This window comes from Propithecus coquereli, unplaced genomic scaffold, assembly GCF_000956105.1.
Source record: "Propithecus coquereli isolate 6110/MARCELLA unplaced genomic scaffold, Pcoq_1.0 Scaffold14, whole genome shotgun sequence".
Classification (NCBI taxonomy): Eukaryota; Metazoa; Chordata; class Mammalia; order Primates; family Indriidae; genus Propithecus; species Propithecus coquereli.
This window is the reverse complement of record NW_012138302.1, coordinates 7,054,010-7,067,872: the sequence shown is the minus strand read 5'-3', so window position 1 is coordinate 7,067,872 and position 13,863 is coordinate 7,054,010. Positions and strand designations below refer to the sequence as shown.

Below are 13,863 nucleotides of genomic sequence, written 5' to 3'. Positions count from 1 at the left end.
GGTTTCTCACAGGGAGAGAAATTTTAAGAATACCTCAACTTAATTGGCACGTACTCACACACCCAAGTCTGGGGTAGGCACAACCCAACAAATCCTATGCTACATCCATTTACTGCTTCTCCATCGATTAAAAGAGCATTAAGTCTTGGGTAACCATTAAACATGAGATATTCTCCTTTTCCCTCAACATTTTTGGAAATACTATGGGAAGGTAGATCCACTGCCAACAGCTTCTCCGCTAGAATGAAAGCAATGTGAGGCCCAGATAGTATTTTTATTTGTGCTTGCAAGCCCACAGACTAAAGCGAGGCCTGACACAGAGTAGGTGATAAATAAATGGTTGTAGAATAAATGAATGAGTTTGACTTGATTAGTATGATAGGCAGAATAAATGCCCCCCCCCCAGATGTCTACATTCTAATTCCCAGAACCTTTGAATATAGTATCGCACATGGCAAAAGGGACTTCGCAGTTAGGATTAAATTAAGACTCTCGAGGTGGGGAGATTACCCTGGTTTATCGGGGTAGGCCCAAGGTAATCACAAGGGTTTTTACAAGTGAACGAAAGAGTCAGGAGTGTGAGAATCAGAGAAAGAGATGTGACAATGGAGGCAGAGGTCAGAGTAATATCTGGCCATGAACCAAGCAATGTGGGCAGCCTCTAGAAGCCGAAAGAGAGGAGGAAAAATCGGATTCTTCCCGAATACCTCTGGAAGGGCACAGCCCTGTGAATACTTTCCTTTTAGCCCAGTAGGACCCGGTTTAGATTTCTGACCTCCAGACTTTAATAAAACAGTAACTTTGTATTGTTTTAAGCCAGGGAAGTTTGTGGTCATTTGTTACAACAGCAATAGGAAAAGAATAAAAGTAGCGCTAACATGAATGAGCCATATAACAAGTCACTTTTAATGGATAATAATCAGAATGATGGCTAGCATTTATTGAACACTTGGGGAGAAGTGCCGTACAAGACGCTTCACAGAAATGCCTTATTAATTCTAATTCTCAGGACTATACCACAAGGTAGGTAGTATTATGACTCCCACTTTACAGCTAAGGAAACCAAAATTACTTGATCGAGATCGCGTTGTTAGCAAGTGGCAGGACAAGGACATGAACTCAGGCAATCCCAGTCCATGTCACACTGTCTCCCACGCTGGTGCTGAGAAGTGTGGAAAACAACAGAGAACCGTAAGATAGCCCCGGCCTTCAAGGAACAAACAGAATGGCAAAGACAACTCTAACGTATTAGAGAGAGTATATCAGGATGCTAAATGATCTCTGACCTATGTTTAATGAGGAAAAGAGGATAAGAAAGCTGCAATAGTCAGGACCGGACGGAGCCAGACCTCGGAAGGGTATCTGGGTTAAGGACAGGCAGTGCGTGGTGGGGCTCCGGGCTGGGGAAATGGAGTGAGTGCGAGGACATCTGGTGCAAATGAACACGGAAATGGGGAAACAAAATAATCAGCAAAGCCTGCCAGGGGAAAAGTCTAAGGAGGAAAAACGGGAAGATAAAATACTTAATTATTTTTAGGGGAATGGTAACATTTATTGAGCACCTATTCCACCGTAAAGGGCACATTCCCATTTGTTATTTAATTTAATCCTCGGAAAACCCCTGCTAAATGAGTATTATTAGCCTCATTTTTACAAAAGAGGAAATTAAACATCCAGGGAGATTAAGTAATTGCTGAAAGGCATATATCCAGTGAGTTTGATTCCAAAATTTTTTCTGTCCTTTGTTTTTTTCTGCCCCCACAATAATCTCAGCCCTTCTCAGAAAAGGATCGCATTTCCATTAAAGTAAGAGTGACAGGAAGAGCTGTCTGAAAAATGGAAAGAGCTGCTTTGGAAGGTGGCAAGTTAAAGTCACTCGAGCTGAGGCTAGTTTATTCAACCAGTCGTTCAACAAGCATTTATTGGCAAGGCCTGTGCTAAACCCCAGAAACAGAGAAATCACAACGAAAGTACACCTTAAGGCACCAGCTGTCTAGTGAGGGAGATATATGAGTAAAAAGACGTTTCTGCACCAACTTCAGCTTAGTGTTTACCGTTAGTGACAGAAGGGGGAGGAAGGCTTGGGAGGGGGTGGAGCTTTACTTGTATTCTTTTTTTTTTCTCTTGGAGTCTGTTTGCCCGGGAATATTTATGTCTATAACCTCTTATTTTTTCAGAGAAATAAGAGAAATCTGAAACAAATATGGCAAATTACTAACATTTAATCTCAGTGCTGAGTAGACAGGTGTCTGTTGCAATATTCCTCTTCATTTTAGTTTTTTGTAATGTTTCAAAATAAGACCACAATCAGCAAATTTAAAGGGTTTTCATTGCTTTTAAAAGAAATTAACATGGTCTCGTGGTGGGCACTGTGGTGCACACCTGTAATCCTGGCACTCTGGGAGGCCGAGACAGGAGGATCGCTTGAGCTCAGGAGTTCGAGACCAGCCTGAGCAAGAGTGAGACCCCCGTCTCTACAAAAAATACAAAAATTAGCCAGGTGTGATGGTGTGTGCCTTTAGCCCCAGCTATTCGGGAGGCTGAGGCAGGAGGATCACTTGAGCCCAGGAGTCTGAGGTTGCAGTGACCTATTATCACACCACTGCACTCCAGCCTCAGCAACAGAGTGAGACCCCATCTCAAAAAAAAAAAAAAAAAAAAGAGAGAGAGAGAGATTATCACAATAACAGACAATCAGTGCCACGCTAGAGAAAGCACTGGGGTACCACAGAAGGAAAGAAGGGGCATCTAGCCCAATTTTAAGAGAAGCTAGAAAAAGCAAGAGAACTGATTCCCCTGTACAGACTTTAAAGGGCTCAGCTCTGCTGATACTCTCGTTTTAGCCCAGTGAGACCTACCTGACTTGGACTTCTTATCTCTGGCTACGTCTTCAATACCTAGAGGTGGGTGTTTCAGAAAAAGGAGCAGAGTAAGCAAAAGTCTCAGACTAAGAGAGATCAGGGCATATTCCAGAAACCTCAAGGGGTCAGTACAAGCACTAACTGTGAGGGCAGAGAGCAGGGTGGCTGGGACTGTCAATCAGGGTAAACATTTTAAGCCAGGAAAAGGAATTTGATTTTACCTTAAATGAAATAAGTAACTTTTGGAGGGTTTTAAGCAAGAGATAGAGATGATCAGATTTGCTTTCCAGAAAGATCATTCTGGTAGGAGGAGGAAAGATGAATGAGAGGAAGGTGGGACTCTGGCCAGGTAGCCGAGGCAGGAGTTTATCACAGGACCCTAGATGAGAGATAGCCAAGGGCCTGAAATAGCAGAGTTGCAGTGAGGATGAAGAAATGATTTCAAAGTATTTATGAGGCAGAATTTAAAAGTTTGGTGATCCATTGAATGTAGGGAGAAAATGGCATCAAAGACAACTTTTCGGTTTCTTTCTTGGTAGACATGCTGCTATTTCCCCTACCATAAGGAATGAGGGAGGAATAAGTTTAAAAAGAAAGATGATTTTTCGTCTTCCGGAATCGCTGTCTGCAGGTGCTCAGAATGGTTCAGCGTTTGACATATCGTCGTAGGCTTTCCTACAATACAGCCTCCAACAAAACTAGGCTGTCCCGAACCCCTGGTAATAGAATTGTTTACCTTTACACGAAGAAGGTTGGGAAAGCACCAAAATCTGCATGTGGCGTGTGCCCGGACAGACTTCGAGGGGTTCGTGCTGTGAGTCCCAAAGTTCTCATGAGGTTGTCTAAAACAAAAAAACACGTCAGCAGGGCCTATGGTGGTTCCATGTGTGCTAAGTGTGTTCGTGACAGGATCAAGTGTGCTTTCCTTATCGAGGAGCAGAAAATTGTTGTGAAGGTGTTGAAGGCACAGGCACAGAGCCAGAAAGCTAAATAAGAAAATGAAGCTTGGGCCGGGCGCGGTGGCTCACGCCTGTAATCATAGCACTCTGGGAGGCCAAGGCGGGCGGATTGTTTGAGCTCAGGAGTTCGAAACCAGCCTGAGCAAGAGTGAGACCCCGTCTCTAAGACAACTAAAAATATATAGAAAAAAATTAGCCGGGCATGGTGGCGCATGCCTGTAGTCCCAGCTACTCGGGAGGCTGAGGCAGAAGGATCACTTGAGCCCAGGAGTGTGAGGTTGCTGTGAGCTAGGCTGACGCCACGGCACTCACTCTAGCCCAGGCAAAAGAGTTTAGACTCTGTCTCAAAAAAAAAAAAAAAGAAAAGAAAATGAAGCTTTTTTGAGTAATAAAAATTAAAAGGCTAAAAAAAAAAAGAAAGATGATTTTTCAACATATGGTTCTGGAACAACTGGACATCCACATACAAAAAATAAATCTACATGCAGACCTTAAACCCTTCACAAAAATTAACTCAAAATGAATCACAGACCTAAATGTAAAATACAAAACTATAAAACTCCTAGAAGATAACATAGGAGAAAATCTAGATGATTTGGGTTTGGCAACAACTTTTTAGATACAACACTAAAGGCATGATTCATGAGAGAAATAATTGATAAGCTGGACATCATTAAAATTAAAAATTTCTGCTCTGCAAAGGATACTGTCAAGAGAATGAGAACACAAACCACAGACCGGGAAAAAATGTTTGCAAAAGACATATCTAATAAAAAAAACCGTTATTCAAAATAAGGAACTCTTAAAATTCAACAATAAGAAAACAAATGATCCAATTAAAAAATGGGCCAAAGACTATAACAGACACCTTACCAAAGAAGTATACAGATGGCAAATAAGTATAGAAAAAGATGTTCCGCATCATACGTCATCAGGGAAATGCAAATTAAAACAAGAAGATACTATTACACACCTATTAGAATGGCCAAAATCCAGAACACTGATAGCACCAAATGCTGACGAGGATGTGGAGCAACAGGAACTCTCACTGATTGCGAAATGGGTGGGAAGGTAAAAGGTAAAGACACTCTGGAAGGCAGCGTGGCAGTTTCTTACAAAAGTAAACGTACTCTTACCACGTGACTCAGCAATCACACTCCGTGGTATTTACCCAAAGGAGTTAAAGACTTATGTCCACTCAAAAACTTACATCTGGATGTTTATAGCAGCTTTATTCATAATTGCCAAAACTTAGAAACAACCAAGATGCCCTTCAGTAGGTGAATGGATAAACTGTGGTTAATCCAATCAATGGAATATTATTCAGTGATAAAAAGAACTGAGCTATGAAGCCACGAAAAGACATGAAGGAAACATAAATGCATATTACTAAGTGAAAGGAGCCAATTTGAAAAGGCTACATACTATATGATTCCAACTATATGACATTCAGGAAAAAGCAAATATTATGGAGACAGTAAAAAGATCAGTGGTTGCCAGGGGTCGGGTGAGGAGGGCTGCACAGGCAGAGCACAGAGGATTTTTAGAGCAGTGAAATTACTCTGAATGATACTATAATGGCGGCTACATGTCATTATACATTTGTCCAAATCCATAGAATGTTATAACACAAGAGTGAACCCTAATGTAGACTATGGACCTTGGGTGACAATGATGTCTCAGTGTAGGCTTATTGATTATAAAAAATGTACTGCCTTAGTGGGGGATGTTGATAATAGGGAAGGCTATGCATATATGGGGTGGGGGGCAATCTCTCCACTTTCTACTTAATTTTTTTGTGAACCTAAAACTGCTCTAAAAAAGTCTATTATTTAAGGACAAAAAGATAACAATTTTGAAAATGTTACCTATATGTCCTAAGAAAATATAAGCAGAAATGTTTTAATGGGTAGTTGAGTATTATTACTTCATCCCCGATTTATAGATAAGAAAACAGGCTTAGCAAGATGAAGTATCTTGTCCAAGGTCACATAGCACATTAAGTGGCAGAGGGTAGAATTTGAATGTAGAAAGTTTGACTCCCGTGCCCATATGGGTAGCCACATGTGAAATGAGGTTTCAAGGCCTATATGTGTTTCTTATTGTTGCTGCACCAGATTATGACAAATTTAGTGTCTTAATAAAAATTTATTATCTTTTGTTCTAGAGGTTCAAAATAAATCTCACTGAGCTAAAGTAAAAGTGTTAGCAGGTCCTGACTCTTGAGGCTGATGTAAAAAAAAAGGTGTTAGCAGGGCTGTGTCCTTCTGGAGGCTCTAGGAGAGAATCCGTTTCCTGGTCTCCCAGCTTCCTTCTAGAGGCTGTGAGCATTCCTTGGCTTGTGGTCCCCCTCCATCTTCAAAGCAGTAATCATATCACTCTGACCTCTGTTTCTACACATACTTTTCAAGTGTTGAAAGAAAAGAACTTTCAACGGTGCATCCTATATCTAATGATACTATGCTTCAGAAATGAAAAGGGAATAAAGATATCTCAGATAGGCCAGGTGCAGTTGCTCAAGCCTGTAATCCCAGCACTTTGGGAGGCCAAGGAAGGAGGATCACTTGAGCCCGGGAGTTTGAGGTTGCTGTGAGTTAGGGTAATGCCACGGCACTCTAGGTAGGGCAACAGAGGAAGACTCTGTCTCCAAAAAAAAAAAAAAAGAAGAACCACTTCTAAGCAATCAATCACCCATTACAAGGTAAAAAAATTGAATGTTCATAAAATTCTTATGCTGTACTAGGCACTGTTCTAAGCACTGACACCATCAAAGACTTGAATGAATCAGCATAGGCTCACTCCCTGACCCGCTCCCTATAGGTAAGAATTAGGGTCAGAATCATATTTGGATGCCAACTCCTAAACTACAGTATCCAAAGAAGGCTAGTTAATCTCAGATTCATCCACATTCCTATGAACCCATTCTAGTGTTAGCATTAATTCAAAAAAAATATTTTTTGAGCAATTATGTTTGAGGCACTGTTCTAAGCACTGAAGATACAGCACTATCCAAAGACAAAGTCCCTGTCCACATCAAGCTTACATTCTAGTAGGGCAGACAAAGAGAAAATAAATAAACACACACAATTTCAGGCAGCAGTAAGGGCTGTAAAGAGAAATAAAGCAGTACAGGGATTCCGAGCATGGAGGACTGGGGCAGTATGTTAGAAAGGATGATGTGGGATAATGTTAGAGCAGAGACATGAACGAGTGAGGAGGCAAAACATGTAAAAACCTGGGGAAGGGCACTCCGGGCAAAAGGAAGAGCAAGTACAAAAGTTTTGAGATAGGAACCAATTTGGCATGTTTGAAGCAGGACAGGAAGCCACTGGAGAATTGGCAGAAAAGTGACAAGTTCTCATTTATTTTTATCACTTTGGCTGCTCTGGAGATTATATTGTAGGAGGGCAAGAGCAGAAGAGGTGCATAGTAGGTCAATAAATATTTGAGAATTAATAAACAATAAATTCATTTCTTTTGAATATCTTTCTGAAGGCTTGATACACCTTTTTTTTTTTTTTTTGAGACAGAGTCTCGCTCTGTTGCCCTGGGTGGAGTGCTGTGGCATCATCGTAGCTCACTGCAACCTCAAACTCCTGGGCTCAAGCAATCCTCCTGCCTCAGCCTCCTGCGTAGCTGGGACTATAGGCTCATGCCACAACACCTGGTTAATTTTTCTATTTTTAGTAGAGACGGGGTTTTGCTCTTGCTGAGGCTGGTCTTGAACTCCTGAACTCAAGCAATCCTCCCACCTCAGCCTCCCAGAGTGCTAGGATTGCAGGCATGAGCCACCGCGTCTGGCCTTGATATACCTATTAAAATCATTTTGTGTCATGTCTCAGACCCTTCACTCCAACGGTTTGCCTCAATCACAAATCACATAAAGAAGGCATGCCATTCTTCCTAACGTTTCTTACATTGCAATAATAAATAAATTTCATAATCTTATTGGTCAAATTTTAAGGTTTTTCTCAAAATTAAAAATAGAACCTTGAGGTTTTATTATCATTCCCTCTTAAATATAAAATTAGCTCACATGATTAAAAGTTACAAACACCACGCTTTCTAAAGTGTTCTGGTAAGACAATGTTTTTCTTTGGCATATATAGTCCAAATAGCTCTAACCTTAATCATTTTTCAAGTTTTAATCTCCACATGCTTGGCATATTCTGATAACATTGACAGGTTAAAAGCAACACTCTGTTGTATGCACAGTGACTGCTTGCAATTAACCATAATTTAGGCTAGAAGTAGACTGATCAGCTACCTCACAGCAATATTTCTAAACTTATTAGATAAATATCTCCAGAGAACTTCAGATTCAAAAGCAACAAAAACAAAATCTGGAACATGTCAGCATTCCCTTACGTAAAGAGAGTCTTAAAGGAGTGAAAGTGCCAGTAAGACTAATTCTTGAGAAGGGACATTTTTGAAACATACTACACCAAGCAGCTGCAGATATGGATAACAATAATGGAAATAAGAAAAACAGATCAACAATGTCCAAAGAAAGCACCGCATCTTCCTTATGTAAAAGGGACTCTTGAGCCCACTGGCATTTTACTCGAGGTATAACCATGCTGTAACGCAAGGTGTGTAACCTTTTCCATATTCCAGATGGACCTCACCAGTGCCTGATGCCATCATTCTATCCCTTTAAATGTATGCAATAAATGGCAACTATTATCTATGTCATTTAATCTCTCAACATTACCTTTTTCATGTCATTAACTCTATTTATATGAAAACAGAGGGGTTCAGAATGGTTATGTGCTCAGTCACAAAATAAGTGATAAGAAACCGAATGCAAACCCAGGTCTGCCTGATTGCAGAGTCTGTGCTTTTCCCATCATCCCATGCTGCTTGGATGCCAAACCCCCTAGTTTCATGTGTTAATCCTACCTTTTCCTTTCAAATGTATCAGGATCATGGCAGAAGTCAGGGTTAAGTATATTTTGAGGAGAAAAGGGGGAAAGGAAGAAAAGATTTTCTTGGGTTCCTTGTTCCACTTTACCCATGTTGTTATTTGTGTCAAATAAATACATGCAAATAATGAATGTTTATTGTGGAGAAATTAGAAAATTCAGATAAGCCAAAAGAAAAATCACCTGTAATCCCACCGCCTACAGATGTCTCTAGCTTTATCGGACCTCAGCAAGAGTAAGCAGAGCATGGTGGTATGATCCTACCCAACAACTCTCTTGTCAAACAAACACAGACCTCAAAGCCGACTTGGCCTGACTTTTGGTCCAGAAAGTGCTGCAAATGTTAGATGAGGAGGCAGCAAAAAAATCTTTGGATTTTTGGTAATAATCATCGCTCTAGCTTAGTCTCATCTTGATATTCATAAAACGTTTTGGCATTTACATGATGTAAAGTTGAGAAGTTTGAAAAGTTTTTTTTTTTTAACCAGCAAAGTATCTATTAAGCAAAAGAGCTCAGTATAAGCAGATAATTCCATTCTTGCTGAAAATATTAAACAAAATATTAAGAAAAGTCTTTTATTATACAATCATTAGTAGTATATTTCAGAGAATTAAATGGTTATCAACATCACATTGCAGGCAGGATTAACAGAGGTCTCTCTCAAGAATATAGGATTTCAAGTTAGTAGATCTGCATTTAAATCCTGGCTTCATCACTAACTTCATGACCCTAGGCAACTCATTCAACCTTCGTGAGACTCTATAAAATGGGGTTAATGACTCTTCAGGAAGATGCTTTGTATACGTTGTTAAGATTAAGTTATTTAAGGTATATTATGAGCTAGCGCAATGTTTTGCACATGGAGAGCACGTTTTAACAAGTTAAAATCTTGAAATTATAAGATTTGTAAGCCTTAATATTTCTTACAAATATTTTTCTTTAAAATATTTATTTTCCAGAAAAGTAAATAACAATCTTCCTTCATCAGACAATGACTTACCTTTAAGAGCATTGCTATATTTAGTAAACATTAAGATATTAGGTTCTATTTAAAAGGATACAGAGGCTGGGCATGATGGCTCACACCTGTAATCCTAGCACGCTGGGAGGCTGAGGCGAGAGGATCACTTGAGGTCAGGAGTTTGAGACCAGCCTGAGCAAGAGTGAGACCCTGTCTCTGCTAAAAATAGAAAAAATTAGCTGGGCATGGTGGCGCATGCCTGTAGTCCCAGCTACGAGGGAGGCTGAGGCAGGAGGATCACTTGAGCTCAGGAGTTTGAGGTTGCTGTGAGCTATGCTGACGCCTCAGCACTCTACCCTGGGCGACAGAGTAAGACTCTGTCTCAAAAAGTAAATTATTAACTAAAAGATAGAGAAATGAATAACTCTTACCATGCTGATTAGCTCAACTATAAATGCATTATTCCAGGCCTAATTTGGGTACTCAGTGCTGTTCAGAATTCTCTCATTCATTCCTAATTAGTAACTTTACTCATTTTCCAAATTTATCCACACCCCTTTCCCTCTCAGCTGGGGAGAAAAAGACCATTATGAATGAACTTCCTACTTACATCTTCTTAAAACGCTTCTTCCTGCCTTGAAGACTTCTGGAAGACAATTTGATAATATCGTCAACTATCTGACATCCTGTACCAAACAGATTTGCTATTTTTCCCCAATACTCATAACCAGCACCCTCTCTCCAGCAGCTATCCTGGTCTCAAAGTTTTGCTCTTCACCCCAGGCCCTGGGATGTGAGAAGCAGCAATCAGCACTAATAAGCAGGGACCTAATCACAGAGCAAGGGGTAGTTTCAGGTCCCTCCCCCAGTGTCTTATCCACAGTTAATCTGCACCAGGATAATTGGGAGTTGACCAAGGTTTTGTTCGAACTTGGGTTTGGGCTATTTGACTTCATTCATTCTCCATTACTCTGGCTAACTAAGACTACATTTGTATCAAAAACTTTATGATAGGATTCCTTTTTAAGAATGATAATTCTCCAGTAAAAAAATCAGAAATGTTCCTCATTCATTGGAAAAACAAATACCAGATAGAAAGGAATTGCATAAATTATGACACGAACATGGAATACTCTGCAGCCATTAAAAATAATTTTATAAAAGTTTATTGAAATAGAAAAATCTTTACAATGTGAAGAAACAGACTACAAAATAGTATGGATAATATATCATTTTTGTGAAGAAAAATGCACGTATATGCACGAAAAAACTACTGAAAGGACATACATAAAAACCTAAACACTGTTATCTTCAGGCGGTGGAATGAGATGATTTTCTTTGCACTTTCTGGTGTTTTCCCCAAATTTCTGCATTAGACTTATATTAATTTTGTAAATAGAAAAGAGCACAATGGATGCTAACTTAATGAGAGAAGGGAAAAGGAAAAAACCCAGCACACTGGGGAATGCTTACATTTAAGGTGTTTTAGATTTGTAATTTTTATCAACTAATTTTCTCCCTTCCCAAGTTTCTTTAGATCTGTTTATCTTCCCAGCTATCTAAATACTATTATTTGGATGTAATACTTATATCTAGTATTATAATACTTAACTTAGCCCTTTGTATGTTGGTTAAAATAAGGGAAAATCTTTTACAAAAATGTTTTGTTTTGTAAAACAAAACATACCTCAAAACCATTATTTCTTTTATACTCTTAGCAGTCCCATGAGCAAATGCTGACCACAGACATGACAGAATCTTTGAAGTCTTAAAGATATCCTTTAGTTTAATATAGCAAAGAAATCTTTCTGGGTAAAGAGGTACTTCTGGAAATTGTATTAATCTTTTCAGGCTAAAGTAGTAGCATTTGTAAATGACTGCTCCAGATCACTAAACATTTCTGTAAGATGAAAAGAATCCATTCCATTCTGCCCTAAAAGTTTTAGGGTAACTCCAGGAATTACTGAGCTAATCCACCTCACAATTTGGCTGCTCCTCTATAAGTAGGGTAATCATATAAAACATCTGATAGAGAGGCCTTAACATATAATTTGTACTCATACACCCTACTAAAAAACAGCCATAGTGAAATAGTGCTCCATGAAAGAAAAAAAAACCTAGCAAACTTAAATGGAATTTAAATACATTCACATGGGTTTATTAAAAAAAATAAATGATAAAACAAGGGCGGACACGGTGGTTCACGTCTGTAATACTGGCACTCTGGGAGGCCGAGGCAGGAGGATTGCTTGAGGTCAGGAGTTCAAGACCAGCCTGAGCAAGAGACCGACCCCCTCATTACTAAACATAGAAAAATTAGCCTGGCGTGGTGATGTGCCTGTAGTCCCAGCTACTCAGGAGGCTAAGTAAGGCAAGATCATTTGGGCCCAAGAGTTTGAGGTTGCAGTTAGCCATGATGACGCCACTGCACTCTACCAAGGGCGACAGAGTGACACTCTGTCTTAAAAAAGAAAAAAAACAAAAAAAAGGAAATAATAAAAAAACCGTTAAAGAATTTCATATATTAGGCAATGGAGAATTAGGCAAACTAGAAGTGTTTTTGTCATGTAAATTTAAGAAACTATAGTGAAAATAAAGTTTAAAGATAGTAATGTATTGTGAAGGGACTTTATTTCTAGAATTTATCAACAACCCTTTCAGAGTATAGCTCATCTGAGTAAATACTTTTGAGAAGCACCTCTTTTGAAACAGACTTCCCACCTGGTCATGTTAATGACTGTAACAACTAGCAAGAATCAAGATTGCTTTTTAAGAATTGACTGTAGATATTTCTTATATAATTAAACTTATGTGACTGTGGAAACATAACTTTTAAAATAAATCTGGGCTTACGTGACACTGAAGTAAACTTCAAAGCACCACCTGCAACATAAAGGAACTGGGGGAATCTAGAAAACTGGCATCTACCAATCAGCTTAACTGTGACCAAAAATATTATCATTGCAAAAAAGTGGATCCCTAGAGAATATAAGCTCCTAAAGGGCAGGAATTTTTGTGTTTTGTTCACTGTCCCCCATCTAGAACAGTGTCTCCCACTTGGTAGATCCTCAATGTTTAATTAATGAACAAATCAAAGAGATGTTCCTGGTATATATTAGAAGTCAACAAAATTCACTTCATATATTGTCATTTAATAATCTCCCAACAACTGGAGAAGCTATTACTGAATGACTTGCATATTATGAAGCTAATTGTACACAATATTTTAAGAGTCCAACGAGGTTACTGCAAATGTAACGCTTCATTTTGTACACTTTTGAGGAAAATGTGTGATAAAAAAATTATGGTTTTTACTCTTGAGAAGCCCAGACCCCAGTAATTTTGAAGTTGGTATGCCTGTTAGTAAAGAAAGAGTGGGACAGTATTATGTGGACATAACATTTCATGTATTTCCATCTTCTTAAAATCCCTTAATAAACAAGGTAGGAAAAACTGGTGCTCGTCGTGTACAGGTGCTGCTTCCTTCAAACACTGGTGCATCACTTAAGGCACCTGTGCCGGCATCTGCCTGGTGATGCTCACAGATGGAAAACATTAATCATCTGTTTGGTGTTCCCATCTTGTCCATCCAGCTTCAAATATAACCGCAGTGAGCTAGATGAGTCAGCATCTGGTATTCCAAAAGCTAGTGCAGCACTCCCAAAGCAAAAAAGGAAGAAGTTCACACTTCAGAGGCCTGAATCAGTGCCAGAAGTATCCATGTTGCCTCAAAGTTTCAGAGACTCCCTGATGATCTTTAGCTCCCTGGATACCAAGGCAAAGACAGATCTGAAAGTTGTAGAAAAACAGGTGGGCTGTCATACCCAAGACTGAAGCCCCAGGCAATATAAATGGTATTTGTTCACACCACGGATTAACTGCTTTGAAGGATCAAAATGCAGAAGACAGCTATATTCAACATTTAAGAAGATTTTCTCAATAACAAAGCACTAAAAATGTGAATAAGTTATACTTTTATTTTTCAGAAGCAAAAATGACAAGTGGCCACCTGCCTTTGTAAAAGACATTAAAGAATATCAGAGCAATAAGCTATCTATCTCACAGAGACAGCAGCCTGAGAAAGACTATTTTACAGCTCTCGAAGAAAGTCCTATTAAATAAATCTCAGAATTATATACTTTTAATTAAATCAACA

At 39.2% G+C, this 13,863-nt stretch overlaps 1 pseudogene across 1 annotated transcript; it reads left to right on the top strand.

Moving 5' to 3' along the window:
- Nucleotides 1–3,462: 3,462 nt before the first annotated feature.
- Nucleotides 3,463–4,229, top strand: LOC105806393 (annotated as a pseudogene). Its single transcript, XR_001137266.1, has 2 exons — nucleotides 3,463–3,859; nucleotides 4,191–4,229. The product of XR_001137266.1 is annotated as a 60S ribosomal protein L34 pseudogene (transcript).
- The last annotated feature ends 9,634 nt before the right edge of the window (nucleotides 4,230–13,863 follow it).